Source organism: Nymphaea colorata, chromosome 2, assembly GCF_008831285.2.
Source record: "Nymphaea colorata isolate Beijing-Zhang1983 chromosome 2, ASM883128v2, whole genome shotgun sequence".
Classification (NCBI taxonomy): domain Eukaryota; kingdom Viridiplantae; phylum Streptophyta; class Magnoliopsida; order Nymphaeales; family Nymphaeaceae; genus Nymphaea; species Nymphaea colorata.
Genome location: NC_045139.1, coordinates 36,228,070 through 36,245,569, shown reverse-complemented (window position 1 = coordinate 36,245,569; position 17,500 = coordinate 36,228,070). Strand labels below are relative to the sequence as shown.

The following is a 17,500-nucleotide window of genomic DNA, read 5'->3' as shown; positions in this document are numbered from 1 at the left end:
AGAGGAAGAAGCCGAGCTACAAGAAAAATTCCTGCGGCTACCATAGTAGCCGCATGTATCAGAGCCGAAATAGGAGTGGGTCCCTCCATAGCATCAGGTAACCATACATGAAGTGGGAATTGCGCAGATTTAGCAACTGCACCGAGGAATAATAAGAAGGCACAAAGCGTAGCAAATGAGGAATTCATCTCATTGTTATTAATGATCGAATCATTGAATATTTCGAATAAATCCTGAAATTCGAAACTACCTGTTATTAAATAAAACCTAGGATTCCTAATAATAAACCAAAATCCCCACACGATTGGTCACAAACGCTTTTTGACAGGCATTTGCTGCAATTGGTCGGGTAAACCAAAAACCTATTAACAGATAGGAACACATTCCCACTAGTTCCCAAAAATATGGATTTGTATCAAATTGGGACTAGTAACTAATCCCAGCATCGCTGTATTGAAAAACTCATATAAGCAAAAATCTCAAATATCCTCGGTCATGAGACATATAATTATCACTATAGATAAGAACCAGGATTCCAACAGTAGTGATTATATCGACATAATAGAAGTAAGTGGATCAATCAAGTAGCCGAATTCTAAGGAAAATCACTAGTGATGCTCCAAGACCATAGATATTCATAAATTGAGCTACCATTGATTTGCTGGATCGCCAGCTTAGTGGAAAGACCATAACTATACTTAACAATAAACAGCGGGAAAAGCCCATATACGACGAATATTTTTTGTTGCTGTCGGATTAAGCAGGAGTTCCAATCCTATTAACATAGTAACTAGAAGCGGAACGAAAGGTATAATCCATGCATATTGATATGTGCGTTCCATAACCATAATAATAAAATTAAATCAAACCTTTTTCCTCTATTTTCTTCTAATTAATTATATTAATTATTGTTCCCAATTCACATTCATCACCAGTTCTTATTTATTTTTTTTTTTAACACAAACCAAAATAAGGATACGAAAAGAATATTCTTTTTTATTAATCTCGCTCTTCCTCGACTATTTAAAATTTGACCCAAGGAGTTACAATTGAATTGGTCAAATGATATAATTAAGCAAATTATTGCTTAATACTAGGGGTGAAGTAATTATTAGCTTTTGATATGGATCATGAGATCCGCAATAACTCAACCCAACAAGATCTTTTATCCAAAATCATTAACTAATTTAAATTTAATTTGAAACTGATTGATTGGCTTCCACCAGAACTTGTGGGAAATTCTATGATACTTGTAACCTCCCATATGGGTGAAGTAAGAAGGTGAAGTAAGAGGTTACTTAAATTGCCTTAATCAAGTTCAAGTAATGTTCAAGTAATGGATCATTGAACAAAGTATTATTCGAATCGTGGGGGCGCTATGCTTTAATGGGATCAATTGGTAGAGAAAATCTTATTGTTTTATCTCATGTAGGTAATTAATTTCTGGTTATTGTTATTAAATGTATTACGACGGTAGGTATATGTAGGTTATATATATGGTCTATTTGAAATAGACTGAGATAGGAATTGTAACCTTTTATTTTATTTATTTTTCTTTTTATATTATTTATCTGCGGGGGTCGATTTCATCGGTAGTTGATACCATCGATCCTAATGAATGGAGATATGAAACAATTAGTACAATTTTCTTTCTTCTGAGATTTTCATTGTATGCAATAATAATGATAATGAATACTTCAAAAAGAGAAAAAGATAACTATTTTTTTCTATGAGAGTTATACCTAGCGAATCGAATCTCCTTTCTTTTTATTCTCCAACTTGAGTTTGAGTCCCTAGCAATAATTTAGTTTAGTCCCTATTATATGCTATATGCGCATATTTGTATGTTATGAAGAAAATCTATAAACTAAATAATAGATATATGAATAGAAAGAATTAATGATCTATTTTGAACAATACATGTCTTTCACATTCAACTTAGAAAAGTTCATTTTTGCATGGCGGTTCCAAAAAAACGTACTTCTATATCAAAAAGCATATTCGTAGAAATTTTTGGAAGAGAAAGGGATATTGGGCAGCGGTAAAAGCTTTTCTTTAGCTAAATCCATTTCTACCGGTTATTCAAAAGGTTTTTTTGTACGACAAAAAATGAAATAAAAAAAGCAAAGAATAAATAATAATGTGATAAGAAACCCTTCAAATGATCTAAATCAACATCAATCAATGATTGGATAAATTAATGATTCTGTATCATATATTGGGCCCTCAAAATGGCACTATTTGTGTTTTAAAGGGCGTTATTAGACGCAAGATACAAGGTTCAATATAGTGAATAGAGTGCATTTTTATATGATTTGCGAGATGGGGATTGCCATTTTCCCCATCGATTCACTATTTTCCCCATCGATTCACTATTACTAAGCTTTAAGGTAAGCTAGTAACAATTATGGAACCTTCAAATATTGACTTGAATGGCTATTCTTCGATTGATTCAATAATCATCTATTGCAATTGCATTGAACCTCTCAATATCGACGATTGAATATGCATGAGTTAGTATTACTTCGAACAAGCCGCCATGGTGAAATCGGTAGACACGCTGTTCTTAGGAAGCAGTGCTAGAGCATCTCGGTTCGAGTCCGAGTGGCGGCATTCTCTAAAACAAAAAGGACACAACGGATCCTTTAATTCGATACCATATTTACATTCGGTAATTAAGGAAGGGTTCCCTTTTTTATAACTATAAAACAAAAAATGATTGTTTATGATATTTGCAACTTTAGAACATATATTAACTCACATATCTTTTTCGATCATTTCAATTGTGATTCCTACTCATCTGATGACCTTGGTCTATGAATTGTAGGACTATGTGATTCGTCAGAAAAAGGCATGATAGCTACTTTTTTCTGTATAACAGGATTATTAGTTACTCGTTGGATTTATTCGGGACATGTACCATTAAGTGATCTATATGAATCATTAATGTTCCTTTCATGGAGTTTCTCCCTTATTCATATAGTTCCATATTTTAGAAACTATAAGAATTTTTCAGTAAAATAACCGCCCCAAGCGCTATTTTAACCCAAGGCTTTGCCACTTCGGGTCTTTTAACTAAAATGCATCAATCCGCAATATTAGTGCCTGCTCTCCAATCCCGTTGGTTAATGATGCACGTAAGTATGATGTTGTTGAGCTATGCAGCTCTTTTATGTGGATCATTATTATCCATAACTCTCCTGGTCATTACGTTTAGAAGAAAGATAGATATTTTCGGTAAAACCAATCATTTATTAATTAGTTCATTTTCTTTTGATGAGACCCAATACGTGAATTTTTCGTTTAGAAATTATCACAGGTATCAATTGACTCAGCGATTGGATTCTTGGAGTTATCGTGTCATTGGCTTGGGTTTTACCCTTTTAACTATAGGTATTCTTTCAGGAGCAGTATGGGCTAATGAGGCATGGGGATCTTATTGGAATTGGGACCCCAAAGAAACCTGGGCATTTATTACTTGGACCGTATTCGCGATTTATTTACATACTAGAACAAATAAAAGTTTGCAAGGTGCAATTCAGCAATTGTGGCTTCTATGGGATTTCTTATAATTTGGATCTGCTATTTTGGGGTCAATCTATTAGGAAGAGGGCTACATAGTTATGGTTCATTCACATTAAACATCTAATTGAAGAAAAAACTGCAGAATACATAGAAAGATTGTACACATACCCTTTCATTCTCATATACCCCTCTCATATACCATAATATTATTAACCATAATATTATTATCTCATTTATACATTATATGTATAAGGTGAAAGATATATATGTAATCAGAAATATCTGTAGTTAAATATAAAAACTACAGATATTTCTGATTACAATTTCCTTCATTTAATTGCATTTTTGACTTGATAGAAGGAAAAATCTTCTTTTCCTTTTGATTGGTCTAGCCAACGATTGATTTGTTTGTAAACAGCAGTGCAGGATTATTGGATTGGATCTTCTGTGCTGCCCATAACCATAAAAAATCCATCCATGAAAGCTACCATGAAAGTAATTAGATAGAATAGTTTCTACCTTGTCAACTGATAGTGAAAGAACGAAATCTGGATAAATACCAATACCTATTATAGGTAAAAGGATACACATCAAAATAAAGATTTCTCGTGGTCCAGAATCCAAAGTGAGACTTGGGACATTGAATAACCTGTATCCATAGAACATCTGGCGTGACATAGATAATGAATAAATAGGAGTTAATATCATTCCAATTGCCATTACAAAAGTAATTAGTATTTTTGACATTACAAGGTATTTTGGGCTAGTAATTATTCCCAAAAATATCACAAATTCTGCAACAAAACCACTCATTCCTGGTAATGCGAGAGAAGCCATTGAGAAGCTACTGAACATCGTAAAGATTCTTGGCATTAGTATAGCTATTCCCCCCATTTCGTTAAGATAACGAAGACGTATTCTATCATAACTTGTTCCTGCCAGGAAAAAAAGTGCAGCACCAATAAATCCATGAGAGATGATTTGTAAAATAGCTCCATTGAGTCCCGCATCGGTTATAGAACTAATTCCTATTATTATGAAACCCATATGAGATACGGAAGAATAGGCTATTCTCTTTTTTAAATTGCGTTGACCAAGAGAAGTTAAAGCTGCATAGATTATTTGAATAGTCCTACTATCATCAACCAAGGAGAAAATATGGAATGGGCGTGGGGTAATAATTCCATATTGACCCGAACCAACCCGTATGCTCCATTTTTAATAAGATTCCAGCTAGAGCATACATGTACTGTAATGCGCCTCTCCATGGGTATCTGGCAACCATGTATGTAAAGGTATGATCGGTGATTTGACAGCATAAGCAATAAGGAAACCAAATAAAATATTATTTCCAATGCCACGGGATACGATTGATTAGCTAATGTTTCAAAATTTAATGTTGGTTCATTGGAACCATATAAACCCATACCTAGAACTCCCATTAAGAGAAAAATGGAACCTCCTGCAGTGTACAAAATGAACTTTGTAGCTGAGTACAGACGTTTCTTTCCTCCCCACATGATAAAAGTAGGTAAACAGGAATTAATTCTAATTCCCACATGATGAAAAAAAGTAAGAGGTCTCGAGAAGAAATGATCCTATTTGACCACTGTACATTGCTAACATCAGGAAATGGAACAATCGCGAATTTCGGGTAACTGGCCAAGCCGCTGAAGTAGCTAAAGTAGTGATAAATCCTGTCAATAAAATGGGTCCTATAGAAAGTCCGTCGATTCCGAGTCTCCAGTGAAATCAAAATATTTATCCAGTTAAAGTTTCTTCCAATTGGATTAATGGATCGTCCAATTTAAAATGATAACAGAATACGTAGGTCGTTAGAAGGAGTTCAAATAAGCAGATACAGATAGTATACCATCGAACTACCTTATTTCCTCTATGAGGGAAAAGAGCAATTAAGGAACCCGCGGATATGGGCAAAACAACAATGATTGTTAACCAATAAAATCACTCATAGTAAAGACAAAATACACTTTGATTGACCAGAAAAACCCGCGCTCGGATTTTTTTATTTATCGAGTACGGGTTTTTGTCGGTAAAGAGGAATCAAATGGATTCAAGGGGAGTTTTTTGTAACGTATTAATAAGCTAGACCATGCTACGGGTTGTCTCATGCCATAAATAAACCCGTATACTTAAGAAATCCGTTGGACAAGCAGATTCACATCTCTTACAACCTACACATCTCCGTTCTTGGTGCGGAAGCAATTTGCTTAGCTTTACATCCGTCCCAGGGTATCATTTCCAGGACATCTGTAGGACACGCTCGTACGCATTGGGTACCCTATACATGTATCATAAATCTTTACTGAGTGTGACATTAGATCTATTAATTTTTTGGAACGTCATAAATTTTCGGTCTGGTAGCTTTAGTAAATGATTAAAATATTTTGGCACCAGACGAATCGGTGATTAGACCATAAAGTTTTGTTAGAAATCTATTTCTGATCTGTTCATGAGATAGGCCAAGATACTTTGATCTCTTATCTTTCATCAACATGGTCATATCAGTCAATAACACGTTTTGCTAATCTATAAATGAATTATAGTTATATATAATAAAGAAAGAAAACGTATAAAATTTATTGTACTCTTATTCTAATCCATGCTTATGATCCATTGATCCATAACGTGAGTCGAGTGTCATTTACTTCTACAGAGTGACATAACGTATATGTCTTTATATATTTTATTTGAGTAAAGGTTCCGATACCGACTATTTTTATTTATTCAATAAATTTGATTGATTGATACGAGTTGATTTTCTGTTACGATAGATCGAAGAAAAACAATAGCTGGTCCAATAGCTGCTTCGGCGGCTGCAATAGCGATAACAAAGATCGAGAAAACGTCTCCTTTAATTGGCGACTATCAAATAAATCAGAAAATGTTATGAGATTCATATTAACAGCATCAGTATAAGTTCAAGACACATAAGTGCTCTAACCATGTTTCGACTTGTGATCAATCCATAGATACCAATAGAAAATAAATAGGCACTCAAACAAGTAATGCTCGAGCATCATTGACCAACTCCTCGTCAATCTCGATTCATTTCAATATAAACAACAATTCAACTGATTCGATAATTAAATGAGAAGATTCTACTGAATCTAATTCAATTATCATCCATATAATATATATAAGAATACAGTACCAAAAAGAACACTGAAATGGGTCGTCGAACTAACAAAAACTTTGAAATATTCTCATGAACAATATTCCAATTTAGGGTGGACAGATAGATGCGATAACAATTACACGGAGGTTGCTTTATTTTATTTGGTTGGTTTGTTATTTCCAATTCTAAGTATCTATTCCCGGCGAGCCATAGCAATTGCGCCCACTAAGGAAACTAAAAGGATTATAGAAATCAGTTCAAATGGAAGATAAAAATCTGTTGATAAATGAATCCCAATCTGTTGAACATTACTTGTCAGGTCCTGTTCTATGATCTGGTTTGATCTGTAGTCCAAATAATCCGTACCATGACGTGTTTGGGATAGTAGCATTAGTGAAAAAAATACTTGTACAAACTAGCGAAGTGAATCCATCTCCGACAGTCCAAAATGAAAAGAATTGTAATATTCTGAACCATTCATAAACATCACAGCAAATAAGATAAGACATTTATGGCTCCCACGTAATAAGTAGCTGCGCAGCAGCTACAAAATAAGAGTTCGATGGAATATAAATAAGATATACAAACAAGAACCATCCCAAGGAAAAGGCAGAATAAATTGGATTGGTAAGTAATACCACTCCTAGACCTCCTACTATAAGACCTGATCCCAGAGATACTAAAAGAATATCATGTATTGGCGCAGGTAAATCCATTATGTGTAAATAAGCGATAAATAATCAAAATATCTCATGACTTACTGGTCGGGAAAAAGTGGGTTACCCTTTTTATATCTAATAGTTCTTACCCCAGCGTGGTGTGGGTTATGTAGATTGAGTTAATCAATTGAACGGGCCAATCTGCTTTTGTCTTTAGTCGAAACAGAGTTCGTAATTTCATATTTTTAATTAAACAAATAAGGGCTATGGCTATAATGGCTATATATTTTATATATTCAAAAAGTAGTTATAATCCTCACAAATTAGTTATTCTTGTCTGACATGAAAGAAACTTACCTACTTTTGATCAAACTTAGTCTTATTTTTAATTTAATTGGTAATCGTTCTTGAATCAAGGGGTTTCTCCATAGATATTTTTATTGGAGTTGAGTTCATAATTGTTCGAACTGTGTAATCTCCAATTACAGACATTGGTAACCGACCCAAAGCAATTTGATTATAATTTAATTCGTGACGATCGTAGGTGGAAAGTTCATATTCTTCAGTCATGATAAACAGTTTGTGGGGCAATACTCACGCAATTACCACAAAATATACAGATTCCGAAATCAATACTATAATTAAGCAATCGTTTCTTTCTAATATCTGTTTCTAATCGCAATCAACAACAGGTAGATCTATCGACATACGCGAACACATACTTCACAAGCAATGCATTTATCAAATTCAAAGTGGATTCGCCACGGAAACGCTCTGATGTGATCGATTTTTCATAAGGATATTGAATAGTTACAGGTAAACGATTTGCGTGAGATAAGGTAATCATGAAACTTTGACCAATGTATCTGCAGCTCGTACTGTCTGTGACCATAATTCATGAACCCAGTCACCATAGGAACATATATCGTGAATATCCATGAATAATTGATGTTTCTTTCTCTTGCTTGAGAGAGGATAAGAATCTGGAATATCCTATCTGTTATAGCGAAACAAGTTGGGAAGAAGTTGTCATAATAGATTACCGAGAGCAATAGGTAAAAGAGATTTCCACCCAAGATTTAATAGTTGATCCATTCTCAGCCTAGGTAAAGTCCATCTTGTTGAGATAGGAATGAACAGGAACAAATAAGCTTTAGCTAATGTAATGAGGAGACTAATTGTTGTTCAAAGACTTCACTAGTTTTATTTATTCGAAAAGTTCAGTAATTGGTATATATGGAATAGGAAGATTCCACCCTCCCAAGTACAGAACTGTTACGAATAATGAAGAAACTAGTAAATTGAGGTAAGAAGCAACATAAAATAAACCAAATTTGATACCTGAATATTCAGTTTGATAACCTGCTACTAATTCCTCCTCGCTTCCGGTAAATCAAAGGGCAATCTCTCGCATTCTGCTAGTGAAGAATTATAAAAACTATGAACCCTATAGGTTGACGCCAAAGATTCCACCCCAAAAACCATATTTTGACTGCGCCTCAACTAATCAACCGTACTTGAACTGTTAGATAATCATAGTCGATGATAACATCACTGTTCCCATCTCTATTCCAGAACCGTACATGAGACCTCAGCTTCATACGGCTCCTCAATGGTCACGATAAATCTAAGGTATGCTTCGGTATTACATCGGCATACATAGGAAAAAAGAAAGATGAATCAAAATGCCATAAGTGAACTAGACCAGTGGGATTCTGTCCGCGATAAATATAACAAATAAAAGTACACTTCTGAATCCATCTCATCCTTTATTCTTTTTGCTGAGTTTCTTGTTCAGTAATAACTTAACTCGATTTTCCATAAGATACAATAAATAGTCAATCCATTTTCCTTCCTGTTCTTCTCTTCTTTCTCAGAAGGACTATACTATATAAATAAAGGATTACTTCGTTCCTGATAGTTATTTTAAATCAGTGGATAGGAGCTATACTCTGGATCGGGATCACGGGAAGTACTTTTTGATCATTTCTACCAACTTCAAGCCTCATTATGACTCCTTTTATGTAATGTCAAAATATCCGTTTGGATACGTTACATTATCTCCATTACTAATCTTTTGTGTACCTTGGTGTTCCTAACCGTCCACTCAGTTTTGGTGGATCCTCGGTATGGTAATAATACAAGAGTAAAAATTCCATACAGTTGATCTTTGCGCCCGCTCAAGTCCTGATGGCTAATCGATACTTGGGGTAAACAGCTTCCGCTGCTTATGTTTAGCTCCACTTTACTCTCGTACGTAGGTAATGAGACTCGATCTTCTTACTGCGAATTCATAAGCAGTTTTGTTTCACTCATATAATATCTGGTTTAGTTCATAGATCCCAGTGATGAATAAAAAGAGTTCTATCTATATATTCAATCAACCACTTCTTTCCTAGAAAAAGCAAAGAAAGAGGTAGGAGTGCGTATTCCAACGAATCACACGTAGAGATATTGATAACACACATGGAGTTAACGGTATTTCATAACTTATAGATTGAGCAGCAGCTCGTAAACCACTGAAAAGGAATATTATTATTTGATCCATATCCGGACATAAGAAGTCGATAGGGGCAATACTTGAAATAGCGATCCATAGAGAACACCTATACTGAGATCGGTTAGTACAAGGTGATGGCCAAAGGGAATTACTGATAACTCAGTAGAATTGATACGACGCTAGGATGGGCCGACACTAAATAAACGAATATCTCCTCTAGATGGAAGAAGATCTTCTTTGAAAAGTAGTTTGACCCATCCGCTAGAGCTTGAAGAATGCCCAGGGGCCGGCATACTCAGGACCAATTCGTCGTTGTATCCCTGCAGATATTTTTCTTTCTAGCCACACAATTACTAATACCCTATTGTGATTCCCAATACAAGAGTAACAATAGGTACAAGTAACCATATGAGCCCATAGGCCTCTTTTGAGGATTCCGATCTGAAAAAAGAATTGATAGCTTGTGCTTCTCATTATCATTTCAACGATCAACTTCTCCCATAATGATATCTATACTACTAGTATTGTCATAATATCAGCCATTTCATTCTTTTAACTAGCTGAGGAGAATTTGCAAATTGATGAAACCGGGTGGACGTATTTTCCATCTCCAAGGAAAAACTATTATCTCCTATCAGAAAAATACCTAATTCTCCCTTTGGGGCTTCTACTCTCACATAAAGTTCTTGTTTTGACAATTCAAAACTGGGAGAGGCTTTTTACTATGAATCGATATTCAAAGTCGTTCAATTCTGAATCTTTTGTTCCAGCAAAGCGTCGGAATTCTAAATTTTCATAAGGTCCCCCGGAATTCCTTCCAGAGCTGTTGAATAATTTTGATGGATTCGTCATTTCGCCAATTCTTACTAAATAACGAGCTAATGAGTCTCCTTCTTTTTGCCATTGGACTTCCCAATCGAATTCATCATAAACTCATACCGGATCGACTTTACGAAGGTCCATTGGATTCGGAAGCTCGTAGCATTGGTCCTGATAAACCCCAATTTATGGCTTCCTCTCCCCCAATAAACCTACCCTTCAACTCGTTCCAAAAAGATGGGATTGCGCGTAATAAGCTTTTGATATTCAACAACTCCCGTTAAAAAATAATCGCAGAAATTAAACATTTATCTATCCAGCCATGAGGTAAATCAGCAGCTACCCCCCGATACGGAAATAATTATGCATCATTCGCATACCTGTGGCAGCTTCGAATAGATCATATAACAATTCCCTCTCTCTGAAATATAGAAGAAAGGAGTCTGCGCACCGATATCGGCATAAAAGGTCCAAGCCATAACAATGCGAAGCTATACGACTCAACTCCAGCATAATTACCCTAATATAGCTGGCTCTTTTAGGTACTTGAATATTTCCCAATTCCTCAGGTGCATTAACGGTTATTGCTCCGTGAACATAGTAGCTAAATAATCCAACGTGTTACATAAGGTAGATATTGTATAATTGTTCGGTTTTCCGCAATTTTTTCCATTCCTCTGTGTAAATAACCCAATATGGGTTCACAGTCGATAACATCTTCGCCATCTAGAGTACAATGAGTCGAAGAACCCATGCATTGACGGGTGGTGAGGACCATATTGACCACGAGGAGGTCTTTTCTTGCGTCTGGTACAGTCATATGTTTTTATTCTCCGATTCCAATTCATTATTCCATTTCTCCGATCCCAATTCATTATTCATGAATTCCTGAAAATGAAACGAGGTTCATCCAAATTCAAGATCTAATGAACCGAATAACTCAAACGAATTTCCAAACTAACCAGTTTTTGGTTCTCGAATACCCAATTGACCAATTAATTCCTATAACGCACTCGATTTTTCTTTGATAATAAACCAGCAGTCGTTGGCGTTTCCCAGAATTTTCCGCAGAACCCTCTGAGATAAATAGTCTTCTGTGCAGTTTCAAATGTGAAGTAAGTCTCTCTATCTTATTGGTAAAATTAAATACTTGGAATTCAACAGAACCCCTTTTTTCTTCTGTGGAATAACGGATATGGGCGAATTCTTTACCATACAATAAATTTTCTCTTTTTTTCTTTTGTTCCCACGGATATAAATCTTCCCAATCAAGAATAATAATACCATTTATTTTGTTCTGGTGTACACAATAATCTGGATTGATTCATATATTACTCTTTTTCTATAACAAATCAAAATGAATATGAATAAATAATAACAATAAATTTATTCAGATACAAAGGGATGGTATATTCCTGGGCTCACGAACAGAATGAAAGGGAAGGGACCTAAAAGATTCTGTGATTCATTCCTAGGTCCAATTGATATGTGACTGATCTTGTGTATCAGAGTCTAACTGACTGAATCTTGTGTATCAGAGTCTAATGACTGAATCTTGTGTATCAGAGTCTAACATAAGGTATGTATTTATTTGCATGTTCTCATATACCAGCGCGTGATAAAGAGGGAAATTGATTGTAAATCAGCGAATTCCAAATTGCTTATACATATGGATCCTTGACATACTGAACGACTCCCATTATTGGTATCAAACCAATACGATTCATACAGGCTAAATTTCTAATCGATGAGTGGGCCAAAGAAACACTTTCCATTTTAGAGAGTTATTGTATCTGTATCAAATGCTTATCTATTTACAAATTTCTCAAACCCTGCGCATTAGTCTTAGTCTATTGCAAAATACTGGATTCTTATTCACAAGGTTCCTATTTCGGTAATTGAAACGGCTTATAATTCTCAATTCTCTACGATGGCTAGGAGATAAAATATGTTCAGGACAAGCAAATCATAATTATTATTGTCCCATTCACACGCACTCCTCCGTGTCGTGCAATCGAGCCATTCAAGTCATTCTTATCAATATTTTTTTTACCTGGTATCCTCGATTAGTTTGGTACTGAACCTTATGGGTCAATGAAATAGCTATGGTTTGATACATAATCGAAATTCCATCCCATTTGATAGACAAACGAACCGGTTCAACAATAAATATTCCCCTTTTTATCAATTCTGGAAGAGACAAATCCTTATTAATCAGCATTACATCTAGACCCATTTCTCCTCTTTGAATAGAGGATATAGCAATTTCATTCGGATTCATAAGTCTAAGCAGTAGACAATATACCTTGATATTATTGGTCATTCTTTGATTGAAAGAATCACCCCATCGGAGTTGAAAAAGAAAATATTTTTCAAAAATAAGTCTAGTTCCGCTTCCTTCTGCTCTGATTTCTTTTTCTTTCTGCGTTTCTTAATATCTGAACCCGCGGAATTTGCTCCAACATCTTTTTTTGGTTTTTATATCAGATATAAGATTTCCTTGGTGCTGTCGTTCTTTCTCGTCCCGGTTCCATTCTCTAATTCAAGATATCCTTTTGATTAGATTCTACTTTGGTTTGGATTAAATCTTTCTTTTGATTAGATTCCACCTTTGGATCTATATAAAGATCGCTTGTTTTGTTTCCATGAAAATCAAATAGAAGCAATTTGATTGGTATGATCCACGGATTAGTCTTATATGATCGTAAGCGGACAAATTCTGGTAAGAACCAGGGCGCAGATTCGATATAGTATGATCTAACATTTGTTCATTCATTCCCATCCAATCAAAAATACTCTTTTTGCTTTGTTTGATTTCTTGATGAATTCTGATATAAAGATAAAGAATATCTTTCTTATTGGTCCCAGTCTTAGTAGTTTTCTTTTTTTATTAATGAAAGTTCTGATACCCGTACTAGTCCTAGTTTCAATATTGTTTCTAGGGTAAAAATTGGTGATTCTCAATTCCAAATATTTCTATCTAGATTTGGATCCTATCAATTGTATATTTATCTTCTAGGCTATCATTATAGTTGTAGCATAAAACGATTTGTATTTATGTGTATTGTAATTAAATCTCTCCGTGCCTGTTTACTTGTAATGGTGATCCATAATATTGGAGTCTTTCACATCTCATAATTAAGATATTTATATGATAAAAGATCATATCTGTAGTGTTTTTTAATTTTTTTTCGCAACTCGGACTCTTCAATAAGTCCAATTTATATATAATCCTTTTACCGGATGAATTAATTGGTCTTTTCTTCATATGAACCCAATTTTGGTGAGTCGTTATTTTTAATCGTAAAATGCTGATTGACTTTCTTTCTCCATTTTAGAGGTGCTAATCTAGACCATTTGTCATGGGAGAAATTGTATTGATAATGGCTCTTTAACCAGTTTTTTCCATTCACTCATTCCGAATTCCGCAGTTTCTTGTGTTTTGATTCTGATCAAATATTCCTCGTGTATGGAAATAGTCATGGAAATAGTCTTTTATTCTATCCTTAATAAAAGGATATGTTCTGTAGTAATGAAATATGGATTCTGACTTATATTTGTTACTAACTTGGGGTTTGCAATAATTGTAAAACACTAGGCTTGAGACAAAGAAGATAAGTCGCAGTAAATCGGTGAATTACTATCACTACTTATATTAGTAGTATAAGTAGAAAGAGATTTTACAGTCGAAATGAAGGGAATTATATTTGGATTCGTTTCATTAGTATCTTTTCCTTTATTTCGTCATTGTAAGTGTATCCATTTAAGTATTTTTGTTGAGTCAAGAAAAATTGTGCATTGATCCTGTAAAGTTAGTGATACATAGAAGGATACCCATGTATATTCTTCAATGAAAGATTTCATAAAGAGTTCCATTTAGAGTTAATGGGGCACTTCTTCTTTTTTTAGATATTTGAAAAATATGTTTCCGTGATTCGGTTCTTTTATTACTAAAGATTCCCTTGTTAGTATAATATCTATATCCTCAATATCTGGAGTTAGAGGTTTTTTTTTCTTGTCTTTTCTAATCTTTTCTACTTGATCCAGATTTTGGTTGTCTATCAGCCAGATCATTAATTTTTCTTTCTATCAGTGAATCATTGTCCAATCTCCGGATACAATTATAATGGTGATCATGGATGATTTTTTGGAATCTTTCTCATTTTGACTTGGTTCTTCATTTGACTTGGGTCATAGACTCGCGTCACTAAGAAAAAGAGTTTCTTCACTTTTCTTTTTATAAATAGAACTATTTTGATAATCCATCTATTTTTTCGTTGAGAATCTTAGAAAACCTTTTATGTTGTCTTTTATAATTCTTAGAAGAAAAACCTGTCTTTTTGACTTTCTAATTTTTTTTCGAGGTTTTATTAATGGTTCAAAAAGAAAGTTTTTTCGGGAGAGCCAAAGGGGACTTCTGTTTCCATCCCCAGATCGTTAAAAAACAGAAATTTTTTGTTTTTTTCTTAGATCTTATGATGGGATCGTAGCTTTTTTCTATGCCAAGGTTCAGAGAGAAAGGAAATAGGATTTATCTGAATACGTCTGTTAACCAATCTTTTGGAAATTCTGTTTCCGATAATTGAACCCATTATATGTGCATTTGACATGCATTTCCTACTCCATTGGTCAAATCTTCATACCACTCAGGGAATTGAAATAATAACATACGACAATATTTTTACTATTATCAATGAAGGTAATATGATGTATTTCGAAGAATCGAGTGGGTTACTAATATGGAACTCCTTATTGCTTGAGCAAATATAATATTATCCCAAGTTTCTGCTATTGCTATCCGTTCCTCCTCCTGTCTTTATCCTCTTTTCTTTATACTCCTCTTCGTGTTCTTTCTCCATTTTCTCTTTCTCTTTGCCCTTCACCCACATAATCAGATGTTTGTATTTTTGGGCTTTTTCCTCCATCCAATCCTAAAAATGAGTTATCATCCTTGAGATATCAAAAGAAAACAAAGGTGTTTGTCTATTCTGTCAAAAAAAGGGGGGAGTGTACATCTGTTTGAAACATTTCCCAAGTGACTGTTTTATCTTTGAGCCCGCATCGACCTTTGATTATATACGACGAAAATCTGATTGTTGCGAGTAACGTATCAAGGCCATTTCATGTTCTTCTGCTTGATCACATTTCCTTTTCCTCTTGATCACCATTTTTGGCTTGATCACCTTTTTCTTTTGGCTTGATCACCATTTCCTTTCCTCTTTGATCACCTTTCGACTTGATCATCACTATTTTTTCTTGATTACTATCGGTGGTATTACTGATATTATCAGTAGTAATTATTGATATTATCATTGGTATATGAATATTATCAGTGGTAGTATTGATGATATTATCATTGGTATTAATGATATTAGTATCCTCATCGGTATCAGTGCAGTATAAATTACTACACGTTTGGCTTTTCTTGAACGAATCCCGTGATCCTCTGTGGATTCTTCCTGATCATCTTCTTCCTCCTCTCCTCCTCCTCTTCTTCAAATCCAAATCAGAAGTCAGTTTGTATAACCATCGAGGAACCTTTTTCTTAATTTCTTCAATTTGAAGATTACTCATTTTTGATCATTCGGATCAGCTCTAACCATATCGAATACTTTTTCTTCTCCCCCAAAAGCAATTGTTTGAAACGAGTTCTGATTTCTCAGCTTCTTCAGCTTCTTCTGTAAATTCACCAATTGAGACTGATGAATCCTCAATGCCTGTAGATAATGATTTTACGTCAAGTTTATATATTTCGTGTTCCAATTTCGTTCAAACTCTCGATAATCCTTGGAAAAAAGGATACCATGAATTATTATCCAAGCCATTTTGGTAGACCCCGTGTGGAGGTAGTTGAATCATTCTAATTGAATATAAATACCCTTTTTTTTATTGTTCCACGATAGGTCCGTTCAAAAGAGGATCATAAAACTTAGGTAAGCATTCTTGTTCCTCTTCATCATTGCACAATCTGGCTCTTTTTTCGACACATCGAGATAAGAGATCCTTTGTCTATAGCTTCAATTCGATTTATGAATTCGTTCCTTAAGTTATCTCTTTGTTTTTAGTGGTCGAAACCCATTCATTAGAGAGGGCTCCGCAGGTAGTTTTCCGCTGTGCGAAAAGACATCTTTTTTTGTATCATTCAAAAAAAGTAGACAAACTAGGTGGATATGTGAAGATATTCTTGCTTTCCATCACTTTCGCATGTATTAAAAAATATTGAGACATTTCATTCTTACAGCATTTGAAAATCGATCATTTTCTATATACCGCAGAGGTCGATTCCATCGTTGATAATCGAAAAGAAGAGACAGAAGGGATTTTTAATCCATAAAGTTATTCTTTCTTTCTCTTTCAGGTCGAATTCATTTCTTCCTTTCCATTCAACCAGATCTCCTCTGTTTCATATATCTCTTGTAAAGATTCCACCTTTCTTCCTCTTCCAAAGAAATGGAAAGGTCTTCTTCCACGGATCTATCTTCTTCCTGTTCTATCTTATTTGTTTCGAAACTGTTTCTATTTCTACATTTCCTTCTTCTTCAGTTTTATTCTTTTCTTCCCCTTTGAACTTTCTTTCAGTTTTTAGTTATAATGGGTGATGGCATTCTTCCTAGATAGCAATATACAGATATAAATAAGAGAATACTAAAGATTGAGATACAGAATTTCTCCATTTGACATAAGATAATTTATTAGATCTAAAAAGTGCATTAGATTCATTTTTCCCATGGCCAAGATAATACTAAGCCAATACATTTCATCAATAACATGTGACCAATTAACCAGCCAAAAAAACTACTTGTTACAAATAAATCTTATTGTTGTATCGAAACATGGAAATGTCGACTAATCTGGTTA

The 17,500-nt window shown here is 34.5% G+C and overlaps 5 pseudogenes; all 5 read right to left on the bottom strand.

Annotated features, from left to right (window-relative positions):
- LOC126409770 (NAD(P)H-quinone oxidoreductase subunit 5, chloroplastic-like) overlaps positions 1 to 1,137 on the bottom strand; it is a 2,509-nt pseudogene extending 1,372 nt beyond the window's left edge.
- Positions 1,138 to 3,075: 1,938 nt separating this feature from the next.
- Positions 3,076 to 5,484, bottom strand: LOC126409769 (NAD(P)H-quinone oxidoreductase chain 4, chloroplastic-like; annotated as a pseudogene).
- A 2,229-nt stretch (positions 5,485 to 7,713) lies between these two features.
- On the bottom strand, positions 7,714 to 10,254 carry LOC126409768 (NAD(P)H-quinone oxidoreductase subunit 1, chloroplastic-like; annotated as a pseudogene).
- Positions 10,255 to 10,304: 50 nt separating this feature from the next.
- Positions 10,305 to 11,462, bottom strand: LOC126409775 (NAD(P)H-quinone oxidoreductase subunit H, chloroplastic-like; annotated as a pseudogene).
- Positions 11,463 to 12,229: 767 nt separating this feature from the next.
- LOC126409774 (protein TIC 214-like) overlaps positions 12,230 to 17,500 on the bottom strand; it is a 5,730-nt pseudogene continuing 459 nt past the window's right edge.